At 31.5% G+C, this 12,083-nt stretch overlaps 1 protein-coding gene across 3 annotated transcripts in view; it reads right to left on the bottom strand.

Moving 5' to 3' along the window:
• The window catches only part of MBD5 (methyl-CpG binding domain protein 5), a 132,931-nt gene extending 123,864 nt beyond the window's left edge, over positions 1-9,067 (bottom strand). For all 3 annotated transcript variants that reach the window (XM_051985836.1, XM_051985837.1, XM_051985835.1), the window contains exon 1: positions 8,939-9,067. The gene's annotated coding sequence lies outside the window, so the exon portion shown is untranslated. The remainder of the gene's footprint in view (positions 1-8,938) is intronic.
• Positions 9,068-12,083: the final 3,016 nt, after the last annotated feature.

Raw genomic sequence — 12,083 nt, 5'->3', positions numbered from 1 at the left:
ATCCAGGTAAGAAGCAAAGGGGGCCGATCTAGAGTGATGACTGGGTGAATTAGATTTGGGTAAAGAGTCTTGTAAGATTGAGCAGATGAGTATTTTCATGATAACAGAGATTAAGGAATTGGGATTTATACTGAGATTATAAAAGTGGACTGGAAGAATGGTGGTGCCTTTGTCAGGAATAGGGAAAGTCTGGAAGGGAGGTATTCTAAGGAAAGATAATGAATTCAATTCTGAACATAATGGATTTAAGATGTCAGTAGTCAGCTTAGGTGCCACCTACAAATAAGTTTTCCTGGTGTCCTCTGGTGCTGATGCCTCCTTTCTATGCATACATTGAATCTACTTTGTACATATGATATTTAAAGACAAGGAGCCTTTATGTGTATGTGCAAAGTTTTAGAGGAAAAGACCTGTTTTGGATTTTTTCTTTGAATCTTCAATATTCAGAACGTGTGTCGCACACAATTACTTAATAAATACTTCTTGAGTGATTATTTAATGAAAAAAAATTCAAACAAAGGACTTACCCTAACCAGGAAGGCTGTAATATACTTAAAAAGAAGTTGAAAACAAGATGAGTAATCAGATATTTCCCTTTTTTCCCCCCAAAAATTCTAGAATTGGGTCTAAATTAAAAATCACTGACACAGATATGTTCACTGTACTTTCATTTTATACCATATACCACTATTGGGGAAATACCACATAAATCTGTAGAAAGATAATACAAAAGAATCCTAAAGCTGAAATTCCTTTTAGATCTGTTAGCATTTTCATCAGACTCTCAGAACTTGGATTGTACCTCTGATAGAGTTGAACAAAAATTGTTATTTTCTTGGTGTTGCTGTGGTTGTGTGTGTGTGTGTGCGCCTGTGCATTTCCAATCATTTTTCGGAATGAAGGGATAAATAATTTATTTCCTTTTAAAAAAACTATTTCAAATCATTTGCTCAAAGTAAATAATCCCTCAGAATAGAATAACACCTAGATCTAAGAAGTCTCCAACCATTCTAGTTTTAATAAGACATTGTCTTTCCAATGTGAGTTTTAGAATTCTGAGATTCCTCAATAGTAAATTGACAGATATGGGATTGATGATCTCCTATAATTTAAAAAATATCATACAATCTAAAGGGCCATTATGAGGCCCTGAGGATGACTGACTAGGAAGAAGTGACTAATGTCCTAAGGCTTTGCCTGGGGCCTATAATCTTACCTAGTAATTATTCACAACCTCCTACAAAAGCCTGCAGCTAAAACTGTGATTGTTATTTGGAATTAAATACCTTGAAAATTTATAAAAACCAACTTCTTTCTACAATTTTGGTGTTTGTTTAATTCACATATATCTTTAGAGAATTAGTAGAAGGAATAATGATTTTGCTAATTCTCTAATTCGTTTCATCAGCTGCTTTCTATTGAATTTATAAAGAAGTATTTAAAACTAAAAAAAAGTAGAGCAGAAAAGTGAAAAGAATTAATGATAACAGGAAAGGAAGTAATAATGGAAATGAGTTCAGTAAATTTACAATTATATAGGAAAAGAGATATTTTATATACACATATGTATATATACATGTATACATGTAGATACACAACTATATCATGACTTTTTCCTTTATAAATATAAACATTTACAAACGTTAATTCAAATATTTAGTAAGGAGGAAGAGGATAAAACAAAATCTCCTGCAATCACATGCTTATTTTATTGATCCTATAACTCTTTACAATTTATGTTCATTAAAAAAAAAAATTCTATCTATGCTGTAAATCTCTCTTTAGAGCTTTATTTCTAATGCTAACTTCTGAAACTCTCTTCTCTCTTTCCATAACTTTGTTTAATTCAATAGTACAAAAAGGTAAGAGTAATAGTAAATATATCCTGGATATTAGAGACATTTGAAACAATTTTTTTTTCTCCTGTAACCTATAATTTTCTTCATCCACTGATTATATTAGTGTAAAAGTTATTTAACTTTATAGAACTCTAAATATTTTATCTTGTGATATATCTTATCTAATTCTCCTCCAATTGTTTTAAGTGTGACCTTTAATATTTAAATTGCATATTCATGCAATAATGCATGCAATTCATGCACCAAAAACTGGAACCTTTCCCAGTAAGATCTGGAGTGAAGCAAGGTTGTCCACTATCACCATTATTATTCAATATTGTATTAGAAACATAAGCCTCTGCAATAAGAGTCGAGAAAGAGATTAAAGGAATTAGAGTAGGCAATGAGGAAACCAAACTATCACTCTTTGCAAATGATATGATGGTATACCTAGAGAACCCCAGAGATTCTACTAAAAAGCTATTAGAAATAATTCATAACTTTAGCAAAATAGCAGGATACAAAATAAATCCCCATAAATCCTCAGCGTTTTTATACATCACCAACAAAATCCAACAGCAAGAGATACAAAGAGAAATTCCATTCAAAATAACTGTTGACAGTATAAAATATTTGGGAATCTATCTGCCAAGGGAAAGTCAGGAACTATATGAGCAAAATTACAAAAAAACTTTCCATACAAATAAAGTCAGCCTTAAATAATTGGAAAAATATTAAGTGCTCTTGGATAGGCTGAGCAAATATAATAAAGATGACAATACTCCCTAAACTAATCTATTTATTTAGCACTATACCAATCAGACTTCCAAGAAAATATTTTAATGATCTAGAAAAAATAACAACAAAATTCATATGGAAGAAAAAAAGATTGAGAATCTCAAGGGAATTAATGAAAAAAAAATCAAATGAAGGTGGCCTAGCTGTACTTGATCTAAAACTATATTATAAAGCAGCAGTCACCAAAATCATTTGGTATTGGCTAAGAAATAGATTAGTTGATCAGTGGAATAGGTTAGGTTCACAAGACAGAATCGTCAACTATAACAATCTAGTGTTTGACAAACCCAAAGATCCTAACTTTTGGGATAAGAATTCATTATTTGATAAAAACTTCTGGGATAACTGGAAATTAGTATGGCAGAAATTAGGCATGGACCCACACTTAACACCGTATACCAAGATAAGATCAAAATGGGTCCATGATTTAGGCATAAAGAACGAGATTATAAATAAATTAGAGGAACACAGGGTAGTTTATCTCTCAGACTTGTGGAGGAGAAAGAAATTTGTAACCAAAGATGAACTAGAGACCATTACTGATCACAAAATAGAAAATTTTGATTATATCAAATTAAAAAGCGTTTGTACAAACAAAACTAATGCAAACTGGGAAAACATCTTCACAGTTAAAGATTCTGATAAAGGCCTCATTTCCAAAATATATAGAGAATTGACTCTAATTTATAAGAAATCAAGCCATTCTCCAATTGATAAATGGTCAAAGGATATGAATAGACAATTTTCAGATGATGAAATTGAAACTATTACCACTCATATGAAAGAGTGTTCCAAATCACTACTGATCAGAGAAATGCATATTAAGACAACTCTGAGATACCACTATACACCTGTCAGATTGGCTAAGATGACAGGAAAAAATAATGATGAATGTTGGAGGGAATGCGGAAAAACTGGGACACTGATGCATTGTTGGTGGAGTTATGAACGAATCCAACCATTCTGCAGAGCAATCTGGAGATTGCCAAAATCTCCCAAAAAGTTACCAAACTGTGCATACCCTTTGATCCAGCAGTGTTACTTCTGGGCTTATACATCAAAGAGATACTAAAGAAGGGAAAGGGACCTGTATGTACCAAAATGTTTGTGGCAGCCCTGTTTGTAGTGACTAGAAATTGGAAAATGAATGGATGCCCATCAATTGGAGAATGGTTGGGTAAATTGTGGTATATGAATGTTATGGAATATTATTGTTCTGTAAGAAATGACCAGCAGGATAAATACAGAGAGGCTTGGAGAGACATACATGAACTGATGCTAAGTGAAATGAGCAAAACCAGGAGATCATTATATACCTCAACAACAATACTGTATGAAGATGTATTCTGATGGAAGTGGATTTCTTTGACAAAGAGATCTAACTCAGATTCAATTGATCAGTGATGGACAGAAGCAGCTACATCCAAAGAAAGAACACTGGGAAATGAATGTAAACTATTTGCATTTTTATTTTTCTTCCCGGGTTATTTTTACCTTCTGAATCCAATTCTCCCTGTGCAACAAGAGAACCATTCGGTTTTGCACACATATATTGTATCTAGGATATACTGCAACATATTTAACATATATAGGACGGCTTACCATCTAGGGGAGGGGATGGAGAGAGGGAGGGGAAAAATCGGAACAGAAGTGAGTGCAAGGGATAATGTAAAAAATTACTCTGTCATGGGTTCTGTCAATAAAAAGTTATTATAAAATAAATTTAAAAAATAAATTGCATATTCATTTTGAATTTTTTTGCCACATGGTATGAGATGTTTTTTGAAAACTAATTTTTTCAACTGTTTTACTAAGAATTTCTAATTTTTCCATCAATTCTTGACAAATAGGGATTTTACTCCTGAGTAATTTATGTTCTTAAGTGTATAAAACATTAGGTTGAATTCAATTTTTAAAATTCTTTAGTCTCTTCCACTGATTTATTTTAATACTTTTAATGCAATCCCAGATAATTTTAAGGATTAGTGCTTTAAAGTAGATGCCTTTACTCACAGCAGGGCTACCTAACCAGATTAAAATGTTTTGGGGAAATGTTTAATAAAATAAATAAAATACAATATAACACAGAAAATGTTAACTTGTCATTTTCTATGTCAATGTGCAATCTGCATATCTCTGCAGGAATAGCTTCTATTTGAGTTTGACATCACTTCTTTGGAATAATATTTGAGATTTTGAAACAGCAGTCTGCTTCCACTATTATTATTTATCTTCATTAGTATCTTTGAGATTCTAGACTTGCTCCTCTGAGTGGATTTTGTTATTATTTATCTAGAAACTATAAAACTAGTCTCATAAAAGTTTGCTAAAACACTAAATGTATATGGTAAAAGGTTCAGTTGTCGTTTTTATTGTACTGGTACAGCCCAGTTTTAAGAACAGAATATCAATCCTATTATTTAAGTAGCTATTTCTTTCAGTGTTCTGCAATTGTATCTATGCAAATCTTGAGTGTATCTTGGTAGAGTGACTCTCAAGTATTCTATGCATGTTATGGCTGTTTTGAGTAGGACATCTCTTGTTATGTGGTGGGAAAACTGTTAATTTATTTTGTTTACTGCTATTTTATTGCAGCTAACTCAATATATGCAGTTAAAAGTCATTTCTAATAAATAAGTTGTCATATGATAGAACAAACAGTTCCCAAAATAAGAATAACAAACTATTAATAATTGCATAAAATGTTTCTGAAAATCAAAACATCTATGACGTTTCACCTTACACAGGGCAAACCCCCCAAGATACTAAAAGACAGGACTAGTCAATGTTGAAGGAATTGTGGAAAGAAAACACAATGATACATTATTTGTGGAGTTGTGAATTGATTCACTAATTCTATAAGGAATTCAGAATTAAGCTAAAAGTAACAAATTAAGCTAAAAGTAATTTGCTATGAAATGATAATGACTCATTCTGGTCCCCCCAAATAGATATGAGAATGCACAATCTTTCTTTATAGATATGCAGGACTTGGGTGTGAACACTGCATATACTACTTAACTTGACTGATATTTTAGTTTTGCTTAATTATATTTTTTTTCATTATTTGTTATACAGGATGGTTTTTTGGATTAGATATAGACAAGAGATATATTATTAGGAAATGGAGAGAAAAAACCAAAAGCTAGAAACAAGACTTATTTTTTCCTAACCTTTAAGTATTCATTTTATAGAGGTATTTTTTGAAAGTCTTAATTGTAAGGGAAAAGAATTCCAGTTTGGGAATGTGAAGATACAAGCTTTAATTCTAACTGTGACAATATCTTTAATTTACAGAAACACAAGATGCCCAGAAACTTTATCCAATTCTATATCAAGAGATCAAAAATGAGGGGGAAAGGCCCCTCAAACAAGAAAAAATTCATAGCAGCATTTGGATTCCTCCTCTGATACCACTCATGACTTTTGCCTTATCTTGTCAAGTTTAGGTCTCCTCTAAACTTTTGGCCATCTCCATGACATGCCCTCTTCAGTTGGCTCAATAATCTAGAATCACACACCCATTCTGACAGGCGATTTTTGTCTCCTGTTTCCAGGATTCAGGCATTTATTGACCATTTCCATGCAATGTTAAAGTGAATATAGCACCCTACTTCACTGCATTTCTAGCTCTCTTCTACTTCTTTCCCATTAGAACCATAAGCTTTTTAAAGGCACAGGACTGTTTAGCTTAATTGCATGTTTCCTGACATAGCACAGAGCTTGGCTCAGAGTAAGAATTTAATAAAGGCACTCTCTCTGTCTCTCTCTTTTTCTCTCTCTCTCTCTGTATCTTTCTTTCTTTCTCTTTCCTCTCTCTATCTCTGTCTTTCTCTCTCATATGGAAACAAAGTTGATTTCCATCAACCAGGCCAGGGGTTGACAAAGTTTAGCCAAAAGGCCATTTAAAAAATTATAAAAAACATTCTTAGCTCATGGGTACAAAAGCATTTGGTGGCTTGATTTAGCTGTCATTTGCTTCCTCAATTAGACAATGAATAAATTAGATGAACATAATGCAATGACTGCCACATTAAGAAATAATGAATATAAAGAATATGAAAAAGTACAGGAAAACTTAAATTGATGCAAAGTACAATATGCTGAAGAGAATAAAACAATATTCAAAATGACAATAATGTAAGTGAAAAGAAAAGTAACAACAAAATAGAAACGATGCTATGAAATGATAATGACCAAGTCTGGTCCCCCCAAATAGATATGAGAATGTACAATCTTTCTTTGTAGATGTGCAGGACATGGGTGTGAACACTGCATATACTACTTGACTTGACTAATATTTTAGTTTTGCTTAATTACTTTTTCTTTTTCATCATTTGTTATATAGGATGGTTTTTTGGATTAGATATAGACAAGAGATATATTATTAGGAAATGGAGAGAAAAAACTAAAAGCTAGAAACAAGACTTATTTTTTCCTAACCTTTAAGTATTCATTTTATAGAGGTATTTTTTGAAAGTCTTAATTGTAAGGGAAAAGAATTCCGGTTTGGGAATGTGAAGACACAAGCTTTAATTCTAACTGTGACAATATCTTTAATTTACAGAAACACAAGATGACAAAGTTAGAGCAGAAGTGACTGATCTGAGAGGCTATTGAGTACAACTTAGCATTTTTACAAATAAAATTGAGAGATTGAGTGACTTGCCCATGGTTATACAGAGATAGAATTCAAAATGCGATCTCCCTGACTCCAAGTACAGAAGTTAATCTACTAGATACCTAGCTGTCCTCAATTCAGCACAGTTCAAATGACATTAGACAGCTTTGATATACTGAGACACTATGTTTGGCATAAGAGATACAAAGACAAAACACAAACAATCTTTTTTCTTAGGGAGCTAAAATTCTAGAGTGTAGGATGTTAGATGGGATAATTAGCTACACGACGAGGCAAATTACTTAACCTACCGGCAAAATGAACAGTTGATCCCTAAGGTCCTTTACAACTATAAAAATTAAATGATTCCATTCAAACCATATAACTCAGTTCTTGATTTCAATCTCTCCTTTATCATTTGCTTTTCTTCTTTCTTTGTTTTATGTCCAATCTACTTAATTGAAGAAAAACCACATCTATCACTATTCTGTCCTTTTTGGATTGCTATGTATTATTTTCTACATATCTAGTTTCTATATTATGATGTCTTTCAGACACTAAATCTAGGACAAAGCTCTGTGACAAGAGTTGAAAATCTGCTCCAATCTTTTCACTACCAATTCAAAGACTATATTGCTTGTGTCTACAAAAGATTTTGATCTTTCATGATTACACATGCTATTTGATGAATTACAAAACAAAATGACATGAAAAGCAGAATTCTCTGGAACTGAAAATTTGTATAATGATAAGCAAAAATGTTAAACTATCCTTAAAACTTAGATTATAGCCTATCTTTATGTCTTAGTATTGATTTATACTATGGAACCCTATTGCAAACTTAAAAGGGGATGAATTATTGTCATCATGACCAATATCTTCTACACTATCAAATATTAATTCTCTATGACATTTAAAATCAGGAATGTCAAGTTATTTTAAGTAAGAAAATGCATTAAAATATCTGTCACTTTTGGAAAGTCAATGTTATTCTTCAATTTTAATTTAATTTAAAAGATTTGAGGAAATAGTCACAGTAACTCACTTGGAAGTTTAACAGCTAATGTTCTTTCAAGGCTATAAGTATGCCACATATATAATGTAGCATTACATATTGTATATGTGCATAATAATATACAATATGTAATGCCACATACATATAATAGGTGGAAAAGAAACTTGGTTTTTAGCGGAATATAGCACTTATTTATGTATCATTAGGTGCTAAACAAAAGTGTGCTATTAATTTTGTGATCCATGATACAGGCATTATTTTTGTTGATACAAATTGAAATTTTAAATTAATTAAATGTTGTGTTTAAAATAGAGGCATAAATTTAATTATAATTTCTGGTGGAACTATGTCCTTTCTTAATGGCACATTCTGATATCTGCTATATTGTTACCACCAATGGAAGTCAATGATTTAGGTAGAGTCTTCAGCATATAACCGGCATAAAGGACTGGAACAAGTGACTATAGAATTAATTGAATAATATTTTTGTCTATTTGATAACATCTGTTTTTTAAAATATGCAGTAGTCAAATATCTTTTATATTAACTGAAAATCAAATCTATTCAGAGAAAGAGGACAAATACATATGTTCAAAAGATGAGGGGAGAAAGAGAGTGAGAGAGAGAGAGACGGAAAGAGACAGAGAGAAAAATTTCTATACTTACCTCAGGAAAGGAACTGATGAACCCAAACCAATCTTCCAAAGTCCACTGCTCACCAGGGAGATCAACTCTCTCAAATGTTTTATTATATCTTTATAATTCCTGGCCTATATAGTAAGAGAGCACCTCTTTTTTCCTGTATACAAAAAAGGTCAAAACAAAACAAATACACATATTCATTTAAGGATACTTTTTCAAATTTAGAAAATTCCATTAAGACTTTGGATTATTTATTACTTTTTATTTATAAAACAGAAATAAGCTATTGGCAAGATGTCTCCATAATGACACAATAACGAAAGCAAGTATATTAAAAACAATTAACAAATTAACAAATATAAAAACAATTAACATGCTCTATAATAAGAGAATCACTCCTTATCCTCTCTCTTCCCATTTCTACAAGTACACACTCCCTTCCCTTTTCTTTCATTACCTCTACACATTAGGGGCATCTGAAGAAAAAGCACAATTCACTTCACCTCTTATAAAATATGACACATTTTTAATAAGACTTTAAAATGAAGACCAGAAATTTCTGCATATTAAATATTATTTTTATCCAATATTATCCAATATTAAAATTGCAAAGACATAAAGTAGTTAGGAAAAACAATGTTTTGCATAGTCTATGAATTTTTACATTCATTGCATTCTTGAATGTTCCAAATAGCAATTATCTAGGTGGATTGAGAAGCACCAGGAGAAAAAGGATCATCCTCATGGAGGATGGGTCACTTTAGGTAATCATGGCCAACTTGGAGAAATACCAGGGTATAGTTTTGTGTCCTATAAAGAACACAAATGTGTCAGATTTGTAGGATTTAAAAATATCTTCTTGTGTTGACTTTCTTTATATCAAAATTCTGTAAACAGTATTTACAATTTGGAATATACTCTCAGTGAACTTGGTCCCTGTGTGAACATGGGCAAGCCTCAATTCATTCTTCTTTAAAACAAGGAAACTGCAAGAGTACAAACTACTGGGAGAAAAAATTCCTTATTCAACAAAAATTGAGGAAAAAATCAAAATGCAGTTTGGCAGGCATGAAGTTAAACCACCATTTTGGACCACATAAGTTTACGTAAATAATAAATCTACAATGATATAAATATACATGGTCACATTATTAAAAACAATTAAAAGAGATTTACCAAACAAGCTAGAGTTGAACACAAAATATAAAATAGATATTTCGAGCTTTATAAAACTAAAAATCTTTTATATATAAAAAAATCAAAGTAGAAAGAAAGGAAAAAAACCACCTCAATTAGAAAACTTTCAAAGATCCCTGTAACATGAGATTGTATCTGAAGGGAAATGATACAAATATTTAAGAACAAAAGTCATTCCTCTACAGATAGACAGTCAAAGGATTTGAAGGATCTAGAGAGAGAGAATTACAATTATCAATGACAATATGATAACAAGCTCCAACTCACTAATAATAAGAAAAACAATTAAATACTGAAATTTTACCCCATACTAATCAAAGTGGACAAGGTGATAGAAGACTGAAGTAGTTAGTGTTAGAGGGTAAATGGAAAGGCAGTTACAAAAATACACAGCTTGTGGACCTGTGTCTTGGTCCAAACTAATTTGGATATTTGTGAGAAAAGTCACTAAACTGTTTATTTTTTTTTACACCAGTGATCTTACTGTACTGAAAGGAAAACAAAGACAGATGTAGGTGCCCATCAACTGAAGGATGGGTGGTCAAAAATCTGTGGTATATACATGTTCTAGAAATGATGAATATGAGGAATTCAGAAAAGTACAGAAGATTTGTATGAATGGTCTGAAAGGGAAGTAAGTAGAATGAGGGGAATAATATTTAAAATGACTACATTAATGAAAATGAAAGCAACACTGACAGGCAACTGGATCCTGAGTAAATATAATGACCAATACAGTACAATAAAACTGATAATGAAATGTCATTCTTATTTATCTGTACAGAAGCCTCGGGCCATGCCACAGAATTTTTCTCATTTGGTCAAATACAGTTATCAGGTTGATTGTTTTTGTTTAACATTTTCTTTGTTATAAAACATTTTGGAAAATAACTGCTAAAATTTTTTTAAAGCATTAATACAAAAAAAGAATTAAAATAGGGAGAATGAATTATATGATTTCAAAGGACTATTCTAAACCTAGCTTTATGATATCATATTCCCAAGAACTTTTCTAAATTTGAATTCTTATATAAAATTTTCTAATATTCATTGAGTGAAATGAACAGTTTCATTTTCTACAATCTGTATCCAGTACTCTTACAGTTTCCATCTTAAGCACATCAGACATTTAAAAAGCATCAGAAAATGAAAATCATTACTTTAAAAATCTTTAAAAATAAATCATTTAAATGTAGGTATTATAAGCATAAGAAAAAAACCAAATCAATTTTGGTTACTGCATAGAGCACTGTGATCATCTTTAGGAATACACTGTCTATGTATTACCAAATGAAGTGCATAATTAGTTCAATAAATATTTATTGACTGCTTAATATGTGCAAGGTACTCTGCTAGGAAGTATTGTTGAGATAAGCAAGTAAGTCCTTTGAAAATAATGATACACAAACATAATAGCTTTCAAGCTGGAGGGGATTCTCCAAAGCTACCTAATCCAAATCAAACTTCAACAGCATCTCGAACAAGTATAGCATTCCCAACATTTGGTCCATATATCCATCACATTAACTCCTGAGGCAGCACATTCCATTTTTGACAACTCTTAATTATTAGGAGATTATTCTTAACAAATATAAATCTGCCTTTTTAAAACTTCCAACCATTACTCCTAGTTTTGTTCTCAGGCAAAAAAAAAAAAAAAAAAAGCCTAGTTACATCTTCCAAATGACAATACTTTAAAGGCTTGAAGACAGAGTTCTCATACTACTTAGTGTTTTCTTGACATCCCAGTTCCTTCATAATAGTCTCCTAATACTTTTATAAAATTGTTTGCCCTTTGGCAAAAAAAAAAAAAATTGTTTGCCCTTCAAGTCCTTACAAATGGAATGTAATGCTATAAATGTGGTCTTTCCAATGCAGACCAAATTGTCACCTTACTTCTGGAAACTATGCCTCTCTTAAAGAAGCTCAAAACCATATTCATTTTTCTAGTAGGCACAGAACACAGTTGATT

Source organism: Antechinus flavipes, chromosome 3, assembly GCF_016432865.1.
Source record: "Antechinus flavipes isolate AdamAnt ecotype Samford, QLD, Australia chromosome 3, AdamAnt_v2, whole genome shotgun sequence".
In the NCBI taxonomy this organism is placed as follows: domain Eukaryota; kingdom Metazoa; phylum Chordata; class Mammalia; order Dasyuromorphia; family Dasyuridae; genus Antechinus; species Antechinus flavipes.
Note: the sequence above shows the minus strand (reverse complement) of the source record. Positions and strands in the feature narration are given on the sequence as shown.